Here is a 17,084-nt window from a genome sequence, read left to right as displayed (position 1 = left end):
TCAATTAGATGTCCCAATAGGTCTTGATGACGTGCTCTAGGTGCATCAAATAATTATGAATCAATATTTGAAAGGACCTCGTGGTTATTGCATCCACGTTTCTTGAGTGCTGAGAGTGATTCGCCTCTCTGTCATATGATATTGAGACAATTCAAGACAAGTTTCAAATCTTACTTAATATCCATTTGCTCATGTCACAATCTCATTTCAATCATGCAAGCACTTTTTCAAGTTTGCGTCACTCGACGACATTATGCAGTGCTTGTTTTTGAGACAGAAGAACTATTTTCATGACTTATGGCATTTGCAGTATCTCAAAGATCGCACTGCTGTTTTTCTTCCTTCAAGCCAGTTTTAAATGGAGCCAAACTGCACAGCTTTAAAGGCACATTCATCAAAAAGCGAGTGTGAGTGCACTGCAGATGCTGCCACTTTTTCTTGAAAAAAAAAAAAAAGATTGCAAGTAGAATTATGGCTTTTCATCAGCCGATAAATTTCACTTGTGATTAATTGCAACACTCACTTTTGGGATCACTTCTACACAAAAGAGCATTTCTGCTTTGTAAAATTCATATAAAAGAAATGCAAATCAATGGTGTTCTTGGCACCAAACATATGCTGCCACAATGCCAACAAGCCTGCCCCTGACAACCCCAGCTGGGGGCTTGTAAGACTTGCTCTTGGCAAAAGACGTTTTTTCCACCCGCTTTGCAAATGATCACCAATTAATACGAACAGCATCCAATTCTAATTTTGCACCTGGTAAGATTGTGAGTATCTTGTAAAGCTCTTCTAAGCTATGGATCCAAATTACTGGATGTTTTTCCCTCCCTTTTAGGATCCCAGTAGAAAAAAAAAAAAGAAAGACGATGGCAAAAGTCCATAACCCATCAAGACCAACACCAGTGGAAACCAACATGACCGTTTAGCTAGAAAGGTGTTGTGCTTCAGAGAATATAGCTGAGAGGGTTTCAGAGTGGAGAAATTCAAGAGTGGGATCTTTTGATGCAGCAATGTGATCGTAATGAAAAATATCTGTAGAAATTTATCACAGGGGGAAACGCAATTTCCACTTCTTACTAAAATATGTGAAAATGTATTTTGTTTTACTTGGATCTGCTGAACTTTGTCTCAAAACAAGGTTTTCTCAGTCTCTTCACTCCCAAACTTTAAGATGTACAGAAGAGAGAAATTAGGGATGTGTTTATCACTTGGTAACACAGCAGCATTCATCCATGTGATGAATTCCACATATTTCCCAAAGAAATGAAACTATGACAATTCAACGGCGTTTCACGTCACTAATTGCTCATCAGAGTTCTTAGCGTCTCTCCCTCTCTTTCTCTCTCCATCTCTCATTCTGAAATTGATACTCGCCATACGACTTATGATGGATAGGAAGCTTTAATGAGCTCTTACAAGCAATTAAGTAATCAGGGATCCCTGCTGCTCGGTGCTGGAGCTAGCAAGAGCAGTGACAAACGGAGGCCCATCAGTGCTGTAATCAGCACAGGACACAGTCACCGCTGCTCACCACTCCCTAACCAAGGGCAGCAATGGGCAGAGCAGCAGGCTCCCATCTCATGTTATTGTTTTGTCTGCAAATAGTCTCTGAACTTTGTGACTCTGAGACGTGCTTTCGTCGTCATCCTGTTCGATTCTACTGAAGAGTTACACAGTCGGCTCGCTGGTGTGAGACTTTACATGTGACGCCTACGGCATGGAAACAAAGCTAAGAAGCAGAAAAATCAGTTGTAGTCAGAAATACTGGGTATGCATTGATTTTCTGCCCCAAAATTGCACAGAAGTGAATTAAGTGAACTTCTCAGGTCTGAGTGCCAAAGCCAGCAATGAGGGACCTGCACACCTTTATACTGGAAGAGCAGTGATGGGCAACAAGTAACAGGTGTGAAGGCCGGTCCCAGATAGTCCTCATTAAGCCCATGAAGACAAAAACACTACACCTGTTCGTGGGAGTCCATAAACCTGCAATACTGCAGTACACTTCTCAATTAATTAATTGTTTTCTCACAAGGCAAACATTGGAAACGTGATTAAAATTAATTAAAAAAAAGAAAAAAGAAAAAAAGAATCCTTCAACACCAATCTGAAAGTAAAAATCGATTGCGGTTTTCCTTAAATTTTGTCTTCTGAAAATATTGTTCCAGCTTGAATCAAAGGAAAACTCCATCAGAGGATCTAGTGTTAAACAACAAAAGGATGCATGCAAAACTATTGATGCTACCATGTTTTCTCATTTGCAGCATGCTTATTTCTGGCTTCTTAGAGCAATACGGCACTTAAAAATATTAATGTTTAATTTCGAATATCTTTTGACATTAACATACGTTTAAATACAAGGACACCCGCATCTGCAGCTCTAAGCAGCTTTTAGTCTGTTTTCGCTTATTGTTTAGTCTCCCAATAGAAATAGACCGTAGACAAACTGATGTATGTGCATATTGTTATTGATTTCTTTGTGCATCATTGTTAAACATGTAAAAAATCTTTTTTTTTTTTTAAAGCAGCAGGTAAACAGGAAAAATAGGGACTTCTACCACATGTCGTGGGTTTGCTTTGCCTTAAGGTCACAGCACAGTGGTGGCTAATTGATATAGCTAGAGGTGTGACTGTGGGGGAAAATTAATGCTGCAGCATTAGCCTATTGGACGACTGTGTCATTATACTGCTGTCAAACTGGCTAGATGCTTGTCACTGTTAATGCTAATGCTGTGGGCGAGCGTTAGCTAAACAGCTGCTCAGGAATAGTTCACATTAATCTTAACTTTAAAATAAAATCAGTATTCCTAACAACATCAACTAGTTGATCTGGTGAACACATAACCTCATTGAGAGTGCTATGCTAACTAATGACTAGCTAATGCTAGGTTTACACCAGCTAACATTATTTCTGTTTAAGAGTGCTCGTTGTAAGTACTTCATCCTTTTTGATTTTGTTTTTATTTATCTGTTTTGTTTATTTTTTTTTGTTTTTTTGATGCTATGTAGCTTAAAGTACTTTGTAATTGTGTTTCTCTAATTGTTTGATATTAATATTGCTTATAGGTTGTGAAGCACTTTGCACTCTTTATTGGGAAATGTGCTCTTTGAATGAAATATATCAGAATTATCTTTATTACCTCTCCCATGTCTGTGCATTAAACAACAGAGATTGATTAGATGACGTTCATCTAATTAATCTCATTACGTTCAGATCAGATTACGTTCAAAGAAAAGTCAAAAAACTGTTACGCCGTGCAACTTGCTGTAAAATCACAACTTTAACATACAAGACAGAACGTGTTAATTAGTGAGCTTCAGAGGCGACGATGTATTTTTGAAGGCCGAGCTTGTTTCGATCTCTGATTTGCACCCGGTGTTTGTTAGGTTATCTAATTGTTACCAGTTTTGTTTTGAAGCCGTCAAATCCTTTGATCAGTTGCAGTCTGAGCCTCTGCGGCTTTTGTGTGGTAAACAAGTCATGCTGTGACAAGGAAAATGAAATGTAACTGCAGGATTCGGCGTTCTCAGCTCCCCGCTCACCTGGGGCGTCTGAGCTGGTGAGCTCCACGTTCTCAGCTCCACGTTCTCACCCACCCGAAGCATGTTGGCCGCCCCAGGGTGGCGTGACACGTCTCCCACACCCCCGACTCCTCTGAATAATTCTGCCCCGACCATACGTCTCACATCTCGTGCCTTTTTGGGGGCCTGAGACAACACGTTTCACATTGAAAATCAAATATGTTGCTTATTAATAGGACGACTTTGGCGAACGCTACCTGGAGAAATGCCGGAGGGGGGAGCTAGTCGAGAGGGACGCCTACAGTGTGGTGTGCTTTCTCCCTCTTCTGTGCAAAGGGAAAAACAGCTGAGGGTGCAGATTTTTCATCGCTAAACTGGCACAGTTGATGTAGGTGCACACACACACACACACACACACACACACACACACACACACACACACACAGGCGTGCACACACACTTTATGGAAATCAGAGAGCCAGGGTGTGTTAGGCAGCCATGCGTGAAAAGCACAGAGCTTCGTGTGTTTATTGTATGTGTGGGAAGCTGGAGAATGGGAGGAAATGAAAGAAAGGGAAAAAGGACAAAAAGAACTTTTCTTGGTTTCAAGGCAACGACACACAAACACAGACGTCATGTCAGTCAAAACAAGGCCTGATGTTTGGGTGGCAGCGCCATCATTAAAACAGTACCAGTTATTTTCATTAGCTGCCATCTGGTTCATTATATTCATCCTTATTCAAGCATGGACTCCTCCACCGCACAGCGACTGTGTTTCTGAAGCTGACTGAAAAAGGCTGCAACAAGCCTGCCGACGTCTGCATGTCTCTGTCAGGCTAAACGGAGAGCGAGCTGCGCCGCCGTGCCGCTAACTTGGCGTCATTTCCTCGGATTCCGTACAGATTGCACCAGCTAATTATGATCTAATAACTGGCAGACTGTCTGTTTCAATATTATTACAGGAAGAGTAGGTTAAATGAATAGCTCATCATCTGCCCCCTGTATCAGTCATGTTGTTTTAATGATCATAATTCCACCATTAAATCTTAATAATATGTCAAGATCATAAGGGAGACATGTCAATTTGGGGCTTCAATGAGAATTAAGCCAAGCATTGCTGAAGTTGAGCCTGTTTTTTTTTTTTTTTTTCTTCCTTGGAAGGCTTGATTTCGTTAGCCGTGCACTGAAACACACATACACACACACACACACACACACACACACACACACACAGCAGAACAGACACAGAGCTGTTTCTGAGTCAATCTGATATTCAAGAAATTAATTCTACTTCCTGATTGATGTGTTGATGTTCAACAGGAAAGACGCTGCGGTAAATGTTTTCCAGCTTTGGTATTCGACATAATATGTTTAATATCTAAACGTGCTCTTTCTCATTCAGTTTTTTCTTTTCAGTTCTTTTCTTCATGATTATTTTAAAATGTTGTTTCGTTCTTGGCTTTGAAAACAGCGGTTGACAAAATGGTCACTCCTCAAGGTCCATTTAGTAGTTGTTTTGCAGCTTTTGATCGTGTTACATGATCTCAATCAGCAGATGGGATTTGCCCAGTTGATACTGAAAAGCTAAAATTTTCATTTTTTTACAAGCATCTTCTCCTTCATGTTTGCCTTCAAAGTGGAGGTTCAGAGTTCACTCTTGACCTTTGAAACATCGCGTCACCTCAAGGTCTCTTTAGTAGTCTGCATATATTGGAGTCTTTTAAAACAAATTTATAAATTTATTTCTGCAAAATGACACTTTTGAGAAAAATTCAAACAGGATACCTTGAAAGTTAGCTTTTTTGAATTAAAAAAGGCAACATCTGAAGAAAGTATCTTGTTAAGTCAAGCCTAAAATGGAGGTGTGTTTGGTGCTGGAGGTTCATTTCTTGGAAGACTCTTTGGATCCTCTGTTGGAGTCTCAATTACAGCACATTAAACTTTGAAAGGCCTCCAAGGACCTGGAGAACAGGCACTTTTTGGACGGACTTCTAGAGACTAAGAAAAAAAAATCAGCGCTTTGAGCTCCAAACCTGTATTCTCATCACTCTTCCCTCAAGGTTTTTTGTTTGTGAGGTGGAGACAGTCACTGCATACGGCTCCCAGCTAAGAATAGCTGCAGGAGAGGGGAGAAAACAGCAAAGTGAGGAAAGTGAGGCAACACGAAAGGCAGAGGGAGAGAGGGAGATCGAAGGGGGAGGAAAAAAGAGGAAGTGGGCGACAGAGAAAAAAAATAACTCAGGAGGGAGTGTGAATGAGACAATGGCTCTGTCAAGGAGTCAAACGAAGTAAACATCATCAGCGCGATCCGGCGGTGACTCGGTTTGGCTCGGGACTAAACACGACACCGGGACGATCAATCTAAATCAATCAAGTGTGTGGGCGGTGTGTGTGTGTGCGTGTCTGTGTGTGTGTGTATGTGTGTGCGCGTGTGGACAGGCGTGGGTGGCATCATTGCGGTGACGGGGTGTACCCTGTCCCGAGGTCACTGCCCTTGTTACAGAGAATGGAAATAGATGTATATATCTGTGTCCGTGTGTGTGTTTGTGTGTGTGTGTGTGTTTGCGTGAATGAGCCTATTGAAGGACAACATGCTGCAGAGTTAATAAGAGAGCATTGTGTGTGTGTGTGTGTGTGTGTGTGTGTGTGTGTGGAGGGATTGTATTCTGTAGCTGCAGTGTATTGAACAGACACTGATGGGCAAAGAGGAAGCTCACACAGGAAGTTCACTCTACATTGTTAGAGACGTCAGTTTATTCTTAGTGTCCTCATGTGTCTGCGTCCAGTCTGGTGTCCCTATGAATTACATCCCTATAGGATGATTTGGCGCCTCATGATTTACATCCAGTGCCAGCGTCGAGTGCCAAGTCAGGAAGTCGTGTGTCCTTCTGGAGCAAAGCAGAAATAAAGGCGTGGAGGTCGAGGTGGTGGCACGTGGCCGGTCTGACTCATGTTAACTCACAAGTAGTGTCTTTCTAACATTAACCGAGTATTTGATTTAACCGGACTGTGATCACGGTTTATTCATGTGGCCCGAAACAACTTATGTTTACGCTCACATGACAAAGCCCTCTAGCGGCTGCAGTAAATCTGAGGTAGTTCAATGTTATATTGAGCCACAAAGTCCAAACAGGGAAGTCAGGTCAGGTCAGGAGACTGTTCACTTCCAGTTAACGTTGGTTTCTTTTAACCACCAATCACATGTTTTCTAGAACTTTCCAGAACTATCTGTACCCACAGCTCTGACAGATGAAAAATCTGATTTATTATTACAACAGTGATTTTTAAGGGTTTTGGAAGGCAATGAAGACACAATGCCACCCTGTTGATGGTGGCATCAGAGCAGGAAATGCTTGTTTGTGTCCTTGTAGAGGACATGGAGAACTTTATTTCTCATAACCTTAACAATGCTGTAGTTAGTGTGTGTAGATATTTCAGAAAGCAAGTTTAAACACTTTGGCATTGAATGTTAACCATGGTTCTCGAGAACCATCCAGTGCTGACGTCCTGCAGTAGTGTTGCAGCATCATGATGAACAGACTGCTTTACAGGAAGCATCTCATCAGGGACTGCTGTGGTATTTCTTCACTGGAGACTAATGGAAAGTGAGATTGCTCTGAGAGGAGTTTGACTGATAGAATTCTGAAACCCAAAACTGACATTATCAATATTATTGAAGCAGCAGGTGGATAAATTTAGTGCAGACTTCTAAATTTAATCATTTTCAAGTAAGATTTGATTTGCATGAGATCATCACAAGGCACAAAAATAATGTGTTAGCAGCTCTTAAACTTAGAATAACCCTTTTTGTGAGGAGGCTGTTTAGGTCGGCTCATATTTATACTTATTAAAATCTTATCTTTGTTAAACATTCTGTCATTACCAATGACTTCTGCCGGTTCCACCCCAACTCCAACCCTAACCCTAACCTTTACCCTAAACCTTGGCATTGCAAAGTCTGAAAAGCTGGATATCAGTTATATAAAACAGACTCTGTTGCATTAAAATCTACTGTATTTATCATATTACCTTCTGCAGTGCCTCTATCTATCTATCTATCTATCTATCTATCTATCTATCTATCTATCTATCTATCTATCTATCTATCTTAGCCTTGTTTCTATCAGACTATCACCTACCAACAACCTTACTGTTTCAGTGGACATCTAAAATAGAGAGCTGGCAAAAATAACAATGTCTCTTCACATGCTCTAATGCCACTTGATCAATAGTAATTACCTACCTGTGGACCCGGCTAGCGGAGCTCCTTCGGCCCCTGGGGGTTTCACTATAGACAGCTCACTATCCAGTCCCATGTAACTCCATAGGACAGACCTTTTAATTGCTTTGTTCACTGTGAGTAATTGAGGGTTGGAGTGTGTTTGCCATGAGGAGTGTGACTTCACTTGGCCTCCGTTTAATTATTCCCGTAACACAAGCCTTCTGCCTTTAATTTTCACTTTTCGCACGGCATCGTGAGGTGCGAATACAACTGGAAAATGTAGGTTGGTAACTGTATATGCCATGCTGAGCCAGATGCACTGCAAACTCAGCCATATGGATCGACAGAGAAGTGTTTCTGTGTGTTTATTCCTCGCTGTGGAGGAACATATTGCCAGGCGTTCGATGCATCTTTTTAGCACAGCAACTGGCCCACTGCTCTGATTTGATCTCATCCCTCGCCAGGCCCCAAACCAGATATGCAGAACTGTATCAATATCGTTTAATTAGCATACTGATTAATCAACTGGTTAATTAGACAAATTTCCTATAGGCTGATTACGCCTCCCGGACCTCTTGGTGTGAAGACATATAGAGTGCATGAGTAATGTAATTATTCTGACTGTCAGACGAGGCTCGGAAAGATTCTTTTTTGTGTAACGCGTTCAAACACAAAGGCAGTTCAGAGTGCTTCAGACATGAAGATGCATCAAAATAACATTTAAATCAGAAATCCGTCAGCTGGATTTCAGCAGACGCAGAAATCCAGTGATCCTGCTTGATTCCACGTGTGCATGAAAACATGCGTCGCTCAGAGCTGTGAAGGTGAAGACAAAACACCATCCTGCGAGTTAAACATTGAACAGTTTCATGGTGCTTGAATGAAACTGTCCTCACCAGAGAAGAAACGACATCTGTCTTTTGAATGTTGGTTCTGTTCAGGCTTGAATGTTGATTCTGCAGAACCGATAATTCTGATCAATGACAGCATTATTTTGTTTTTGTAATGCCAACATCTTTAAAATCTATCGTTAAAACTCTCCTAAGACGCTGGCTTTGCATAACAATTTTTTGCATGATTTGGTTTTTCCACAACCAAGTTCAACTACCTCGTTAAAGCAATCTTAATATTACATCTGCTCCGTCTCCCTCACTGAAAAGTCCAGAATTTATGAATATGCAAATATTTTTCATTTCAAACTGTCTCCTCCTCCAATGGAAAGTCCATTATTGGTGTTTGAGTGCTGGAGGCTTCAGGTTTCCACACCACACTCGTCTTAGTCGCATGCTGGAACATGATTGGCTCCAAACTAGCTGTTAAGATGAAGTGAACTTAAAACTGAGTCTAGAAGAGGCCATTTTGAAAAACTAAACTTCAGAATTTTGTTGTGCCAGTGGTCAGTTTTTCATACAACAAATAGTGATTATTTTGCGCTCATTTCCCAAACTTTTGGTTGTGATCGCAGCCTTTAAAAACCCAAATCTTCATCTATAAAGCCGCTGCTGCTCTGCATGAGAGAGGTGATCTGAGATGAGGCTGCAGTTTGGATTGAATGTCACCGGAAAAATGCACGTCTATTGCTAAAGCTTTCAAGATGGAAATGTCTGCAGCACAGATGGTCAAGACTTTCTCTTGATCTCGATATGTTCGTGCTTGGGATGAGAATGTTTTGGACCATTTTGGACCAATGAAGCCCAATTCAAACAGCTCCGGACGAAAAAATTTCACAGAACTCAAAATGGACATTTTGTCTTTTAGTTTCTGATAAGGCGTGAAGTTCCACAGGACCAACTCCAAACTAAAGCAACATTAATAAAGCTTCCCGCCAGGTTTGTATTCTGATGTTTGACGTGTAAAATACCCTCAGTGTTCAGCACAGCAATCTGAATTCCTCTCTGTGCTCCCAGTTCTTCCTGTAACCCACACTTGCAGCAGCGAGGCGGTGCGGGTGCTGCCGCGAGGTGCGATGGGTGCCGGCGCTGGCACTGCCAGGCTCGGGTGGCCGTGCAACAGTATCTGCAGGCTGCCATCCTTCTGTTCGCAGAGCATCTGAAGAAAGCAAACTGCACTGTTGCTCACACTCCCCAATCCCGTTGTTGTCATTGGCCGGCAGCCACCAATAGTGAGCCAACTGAGTTAACAGACACTTCCGCTCGGCACATAAGGAACCATCTGTTTTAAAAGCCAGAAATAAATAAATAAAGAGCCTCTCTCTCCCTCTTGTGCTTCCTCTCTCCCCCACTTTCTCCTTCTACCAGCAGTCTGCAGAGCTCTGCCATTATCCTGCACCACTCTTCACCATTTGCAGTCTACAGCCAGCTCCCAAAATTACTGCTGTGGCTTTATTGAATCTCTACTGTCCTGTATTGGCCTTTCAAATTGTGCCGGGACAAGACACTCACCAATTTCATATTTGAAAAAGCGATTTTATTCCATATGTTTTCCTGGTAAATAACTAAATTGTCAATTTGTTTTTGCCTTCGCTGCCAGCTCACAGGGCATGATCAGCTGTGGCACTGCAGCAGTTATCACACACAAAACTCATTTGTAATTTATTGGACATTAGCAAGGTCAGAATTACATTGAAGCCTGATGTTTGTAACATCTTGAAAATCACGGTTGCGAGCCCATCTTGGCTGCTCGCTGCTCCTCAGACGTGCCAGCTTGTAGCTAAATAAATATTGGCCGAGGGGCATTTGAAAAAACATATTGTCCTGGCTCGGCGCTCGGTCCCCCTGCCCTCTGTTGCCAAAACAAGACGACGGGGGTCCGGAGCAGAATCTCTTCTCACATGAGCGGTTTGGTAATGGTCAGCTCGCTGCCACGGCCCTCTCCTGCAGCCTTTGTGTCTGTGCTTGCAGGTCCTCTGGTGTAATGTATTTACTGGGCTCCTCGTCTTGTGGCTTGCGGAGAGGGTCCTGGAAGCGTGCCATTTGCGCTATCACACTACGCCTTTGTTTCTCATGCGGCTTACGAGAAGAAGGGCGTGCTTGTCCTGTGTGTTTTGCAGGTTTTGTGATAGCCAGAGATATCTTTGTCACTTCTATTTATGACATGTGTTTTTAGATAGAGCCTTAAATATGACTGTTTACCACAGCAGGGTTTATTTTTCTGGCATTTTTAGCGGCTGTGAACTTCTTCTGTATGTTGACAATTGTTTGCTTATTTCAGTTTGTGTGCCTTTATTGTAAATTTGATCTGATTCAAGGCCAAGACTAATGCTGCTACTCTCCTGCCTGTAAACAGCAGATTTACCACATTTATATTTATGTTTAATAGTGTTACGGTCTGGTGTTTATGCTTGATGACCTTGATCTTCTGCACAAACTCACTAATCTTCCCTTTTTCCCACTTTGTGTCCCTTAACTGCCTAATTCTGAGCACACATTTCATTTTCACTTCTTTTCCCAGCTTTGCTCACATTACTCTTCATGGTTCAACCTGTGCAGAGAAACAGAAGAACTTTAAGAAAAAATATTAGTAAAACATTACCGCCGGCTTTCAATTTAAGTGGCGAATACCCCATGAGTTCCTCTCTCCAAGAAATTAAGGTGTATCGTAACAAGTGCATTATTTAGTAGATTTGACATGGCTGCCACATATTTGCAGGGAAAGAATTAATACGCCTGTGGAAAAGAAAAGCACGAAGAAGAAATCTACTGAAAATAATTAATTATCAGAGCCTATTTCTAGTCCTCCTCTTAAGCCTATTTAAAGGGCATTAGGTATTATGAATGTGAGGTGGTCTAAATTTACCCCTGTAATATCTATCTTCATCTGACTACATTAGTATACTTTTCCAGGCTCTGCAGGCTCCTCGCTTGCTATTTAAATCACATTGCATGACTCTGAAATCCAGACTCATCTGTTTTTCTTTTCTTTTTCGTGTGTGTGTCGTTATTTCACACCGACTAATCTCTCCGAAAGGTTTACAGCAGCTGCAATCAGATTTACACACCTGAAACTATTAGACAGAAAAGATAAACCTGACGTAAGTATTTGCTAAACGGGTGAAAAGCGCCCGTAAGTGACTTCAAGAAATGAATTATGTATATGCTAAAGAGAACTCATTTGGGAATTAAGGAGGATAAGTAGCAGTCCATTTTGTGCCTGTTAGGGACCCTCTCGGAGCTACAGTGGATGCATTAGGGAGAGCTAATGGGCCCTGGGAGGGGGTGAGTGTAGGGCGGAGGGGTGGAGGGATGGAGGGGGGGGTTGGGCCCTTTGCCGCCCAAGGTCTCCGGGCCCCGGTGACAGATGGTTGGCCACCTCACTGGGTGGCTGTGGCCGCAAGGTCTGTCGTGAGGCTGATCCGTCGCGTCGACAGCGTCGCAGAGATCAAACGACATTGTGGAAGGTGAAGAGACGGGTGGCGTGCCAGGCCAGAGCGGGAGAGACCGGGTTAGGGATGCACCGATTTGGGAGTTTTGGGGGAAGTTGCCAATACTGATATTTTTAGATCTAAGTCACTAATAGCTGAGTGTTCGAGCTGCTGTTCAGAAACTGGAAAATCCTGGTGTTGTTTTTGACCCAAATGGAAAAGTCTGAAAGAGAGCAGTTAAATGATCATATTGACTTTTATAGGCTGGAATACCTGGTCATCAGCTGTGTATGTAAATCCATGTAATCCAGCATGAATCTGGTTTACTGAACCTCCCCTGCAGCTTAATGTACTTTTTAGCCTTATATTTATTCATCAGTGATCTTTCTTGTTAATTCAGTCTCTCTCTGAATAAATGCTGTCGGTCAACTTGCTTAAAACCAAGGTTTTAATTAAGCATCTTAGTGGCCCGTAATGTACAGTTTGTGCCTTGATAATGAAATAATTATTTGCCTTTTCAAGTTTTGGGCAGGAAAATTAATTTTTTCATGCAAAATATTTGCTGCTGGCAGCTGTTTGGGTTTCATGAGGAGCTCTGCAAATGTTTGCAAATGTTCAAAACTGCGACAGATGGTATTTGATCCCACAATATGGTCTGAAGTATGAAATGTCCTTATGAAAACATTGTCCTGGTTGAAGTGTTTTTTCTGTTGCAGTGCATCGGATACACCAGGCGTGTGTTTTCACATCTTGAAAACATCGTTCCACTGTGTGAAAGTATGATTACTGAGAGATACTGAACCATCCAAAAATACTGGTATTGTTACAAGCAAAATGCTTGAATGCTGATTAAATTTGATCAAGAAACATGGGACAAATTACTGCCCCTAATGTGAATTTAATTAAGTCAAAGAACAGACTGAATAGGCTGTTTTTAGGTAACCGTTTGGTCAGAGAAAGCCTGCATCGCATCAGCAGCGCACGCCATCAGCGGCCAATATCCAGTCTTTCATTAAGGTGAAGCGTGTGAGCTGTGTGCTCTCATTTTTGGGACTATTTATTAAGACACCAACATTACAGCAAACAGCTTTCATCAGGTTTCATCACGCTCTGATGAAACACAAACATTGGTGTCTTTATAAAGTCACAGAAATGAGAACATCATGTGCGGCTACTTCACTTACTTCTATGTTATGTTTTTGGCCTCATGTGACAGAATCATTTGAGGTGAGTTCATACAGGTCGGCTGCAGAGACGTGCGTTAGCAGGAAGTTTGCACGTGTCATGAGATTCATTACAATAATAAAGGGAGTGAATGAAAAAGCCTCTGTGCACTCATGTAGTTTTACTTATTATTGCTTTCTCTAATGTTGTCTCTTGACCATTTCAGTGGGTTTTATGAGGAGTTTAATAAATGTGTGTAAATGTGTAAAAGTACCATGATTTGATCAGACTAAATGTATCAAGAATGAAACAAACCCAGCTTATTAAAACACTCTTTGTTGCAGTCATTGCAGTGGCGTTCATACAGACAGGCTGCATTACACGGCAATATTCATCGCTCATCTAATGTACCAACATTTTGACAAAGCAAAGACATGAAAGTGTTTTTATGAAGACTAAAGACTTGATAAATCCCCATTCAGAACAAGCACGGCATCAATCCCCCACCACCAATGCCCCGTGGGCACCAGAGACCGGGCCCGTCGGGCGATTAGCCCGTCTTACGTTCCCGGTGATCGGATTAGACGATTCCCACAGTCTAGTCTGAAGCTACTCCCGACCCGCCGCTCCAGAGAGCATCTCAATATCCAATTTCACAGCTTTCTAAACCTGGATCACGGAGGCTATTTATTACTGTCACAGGCTTTTGTGTTTGGGGTGGAGGGGGGCTTTTGTGTTTCATCTGCTCTCCGGAGGAGGAAGGTGATCAACAAGAGAGTAAGAGTAATGAGTGAGGAACCAGTGGCGTTGCCTGAAAGCCCCCCAAAAAACACAGCAGCCCTGTTAAATTGGACCACGACGACGCTTGTTTCAGCAGTCAGCAGCTTCTTCTTCTTCTTCACCTTTGATCCACACGCCGGGGTGACTGCTGCTGAAACAATTATGACCCCGGTGCGTGTCCTACAGCACACTGCAGCGTTTCTGTAGTTGATAAAAAAGAAATGAAAAACAAAAACGTCGACGTGAGTCTGGATTTGGGAATCAGAACTTCTGAAAATGGGGATGTTTTTGGAAGTTTTTGATTACAACCCACAATTGTGTTCAGGAGTGCAGTAAAATAGAGTTCACTCTGTGATTTTGGACAGATGTAGCCTTTGTGCGAGTCAGATGGCCAAAATAGTGCCTCCTAGATAATAAAACCATTTATAAGGCCGTCTTAAACTGGACCAGCAGCTGTAATAGGTGCCTCCATTATAGAGGCTTTATAATTTCCCTGCTTTTTCCTTTTAGAGCCTCTGTTGTTCCTCTGAATTACCCCTGAATGATTTATGCTCACTGGTCTGGCCACTGATAGACCCTGGCAACACAGATAGAAACACACTTAGGGCTTTTTGGTGTGTAAACACACTGTATTAAAAGCCAACTTGTTTCAAACAGCCAAACACATTTGCCGCGGCGGGGGCCGCTCGGTGTCATTTCGCTCGTCAAACACTGCAGTGTCACAGCCAATCAGGGGACTCCACCGGCAACACAAGCCATTTAACCTGAGCAAACACAGTGTGTCACGAAGCCCGAGGATGACTTAAGAGCCTTAGCAAACACTGGCGAGAGCCATCGGGCACGAATCAAGGCGGCCCGGCTGAGGACGAGTCACTCTCGTAATGGGTTTGTGATGACTCAAGATCGAGCGGCCATCTGTTTGTTACAGTGGGGGAGGACCACAATTCACAGTTCAGATACACAGAATATTAGCCGGTAGTGCAGCAGAGGAGGGGAGAATTTGGCCGGTGGTACAGGATGTAAAGCATATGTCCATAAATGGTAAATATGTTGATAGCTGAGGCCCTGATCCCCTGAACTGGGGCCAGATAACAGGATTTGCATGGTGATTTTCAGCCTCAGTGACAGAACATCTTCAGAAGGTGTAAGACGAGCAATCCTGCAAGTGACCTTAAGATACAACAAACATGTGTAAAACGCTGCAGTGGCCTATCAACAACTCACCGCTGACATGAAAAGCTCACCACTTATTTAAAGCGCAGAGGCATTTGCATGGGATTTCAATGATGGGACTTTGAATAAACCACAGTCATTTGTGTCCGGTCTGTAACCGTGAAGTTCATTTGAACAGCAAAAGTCAAACCACAAGCAGCCTCGGAGGCCCAAACTGGTTTGTCTGTTTGTCGTGACCAGGACTTTGTGAAGTCCCCCCAACGTAGCCCTAACCCCCTCACAACATCTGATCAGACAACTACTAGAAAGAAGGCAGGAAAAAATATTCACATTCTTTACTTAAGTAGAGGTCATATAAAAACACTCCACTCTAAGTAAAAGTCCTGCATTGAAAATTTAGCAAAGGAAAAGTACAACATTAAAGAATTATCAGAGAAATCTACCTTAACCATAAAATACTCATTATGAAAGCAAATTGGCCTCTGTGTAACATTATATTACTGGATTATTATTACTGATGCATTCACGTGTAAGTGGAGCTAATTTTACTCCTTTGACACTCTGTTGGATGGTTTCATTTACTATACAACAATTAATTGTATTCTATATGCTCGTTAAAGATCATTAACTGTAGCTGTTGAATAAGTGTTGTCAGGTAGAAGTGTAAAGTAGCAAATAATTAAAACATTAGTTTTAATTAGTACTTACTAAATGTACTCAGTTACTTTCCATGAACTGCAACAAGATGTGTTAAAAGGTTTTAATTATTTGGATTTTTCATGTTATTCAGTTCATGAAGGTCTAAAAAGCTTCATCCATACATATCCAATACCAACGATTTTATTAGCCGACTCAAACTGAAATATGATTTACTGTAAACAGCCTGTAAAATATCCACCATATTTAAAGGTACTCTGTGAAACCTTCAGAAAATCCTTCATATTTATAACTCTGGTTCTTGGTTACACTCTGTAGGATCGAGCAAGCATTACCACGGACATCAGCCAAAACAGTGACACAATGTACATGAACGCTGGAAAATAATTTACAATAATATTTTCCTAATTTTCCTATATTTTATTTTGTTTGGACCACTGTCTCTGTAAGTGACTTGCCATTTGTAAATTACTTTACACAGCAACCAACCAACCAATCAAGCCTTGCATCGCTCTTGGCTTAGCTAGCAGAAAACAGTTGGTTATAAATCTTTGCTTTGTATTGTTACATCATTTATTGTTGCCGAAAACCCATAAATTAGTATCATGGATCACGTTAAATGGTGTATAATTTGGCTAACTAACATATCCACTCAGACAGTATTTTGCAAGAGACGAGGTTAGCAAACAAGCGAGCTGACATTAGCCAGCTAGCTGTAACTTAGCTAAGCTTTGTGGATCTAGCTCTGGTTGCTTTGTGGCGTTAGCTGATGATATAATTTGGAAATGGCAAGCCAGTCAATTTACCAGCTGGTGTCTGGATGAGTTGGTTGTTCAGTCAAGATGACAGTATTTTGCTACATTCGCTAGCTTGCAATTCATCTGCGTTAACAGGCAAGCTAATGTTAGCTCACATTAGCCAGTTAAAAACCATCACAGTATGTTTCACAGGCTACACTAATTTTTGCTTTGACTTTGCACTTTGCGTTAAACTTTGTGTTGTGGTGGGTGCCAGCCATTTTTTGACATTAGTGGACTCCGTTTCTAAGATCACGCAGGTGTTGCCACTGCAGGGAAGCAGAGGACAAACACCTGAATCACCACTAATACATACAGGATGTGAAAGTCCACTTTTGAGATTACAGGTGACTTTAAAAATTGGGTTATAATACGCGAGGACACGTGAAGGTCATTAATACGGATTATTGCCATTTTAGAGAGAAAACCCAAATTAGAAGTGTCATTC

This window comes from Chaetodon auriga, chromosome 8 (assembly GCF_051107435.1).
Source record: "Chaetodon auriga isolate fChaAug3 chromosome 8, fChaAug3.hap1, whole genome shotgun sequence".
NCBI lineage: Eukaryota > Metazoa > Chordata > Actinopteri > Chaetodontiformes > Chaetodontidae > Chaetodon > Chaetodon auriga.
Note: the sequence above shows the minus strand (reverse complement) of the source record.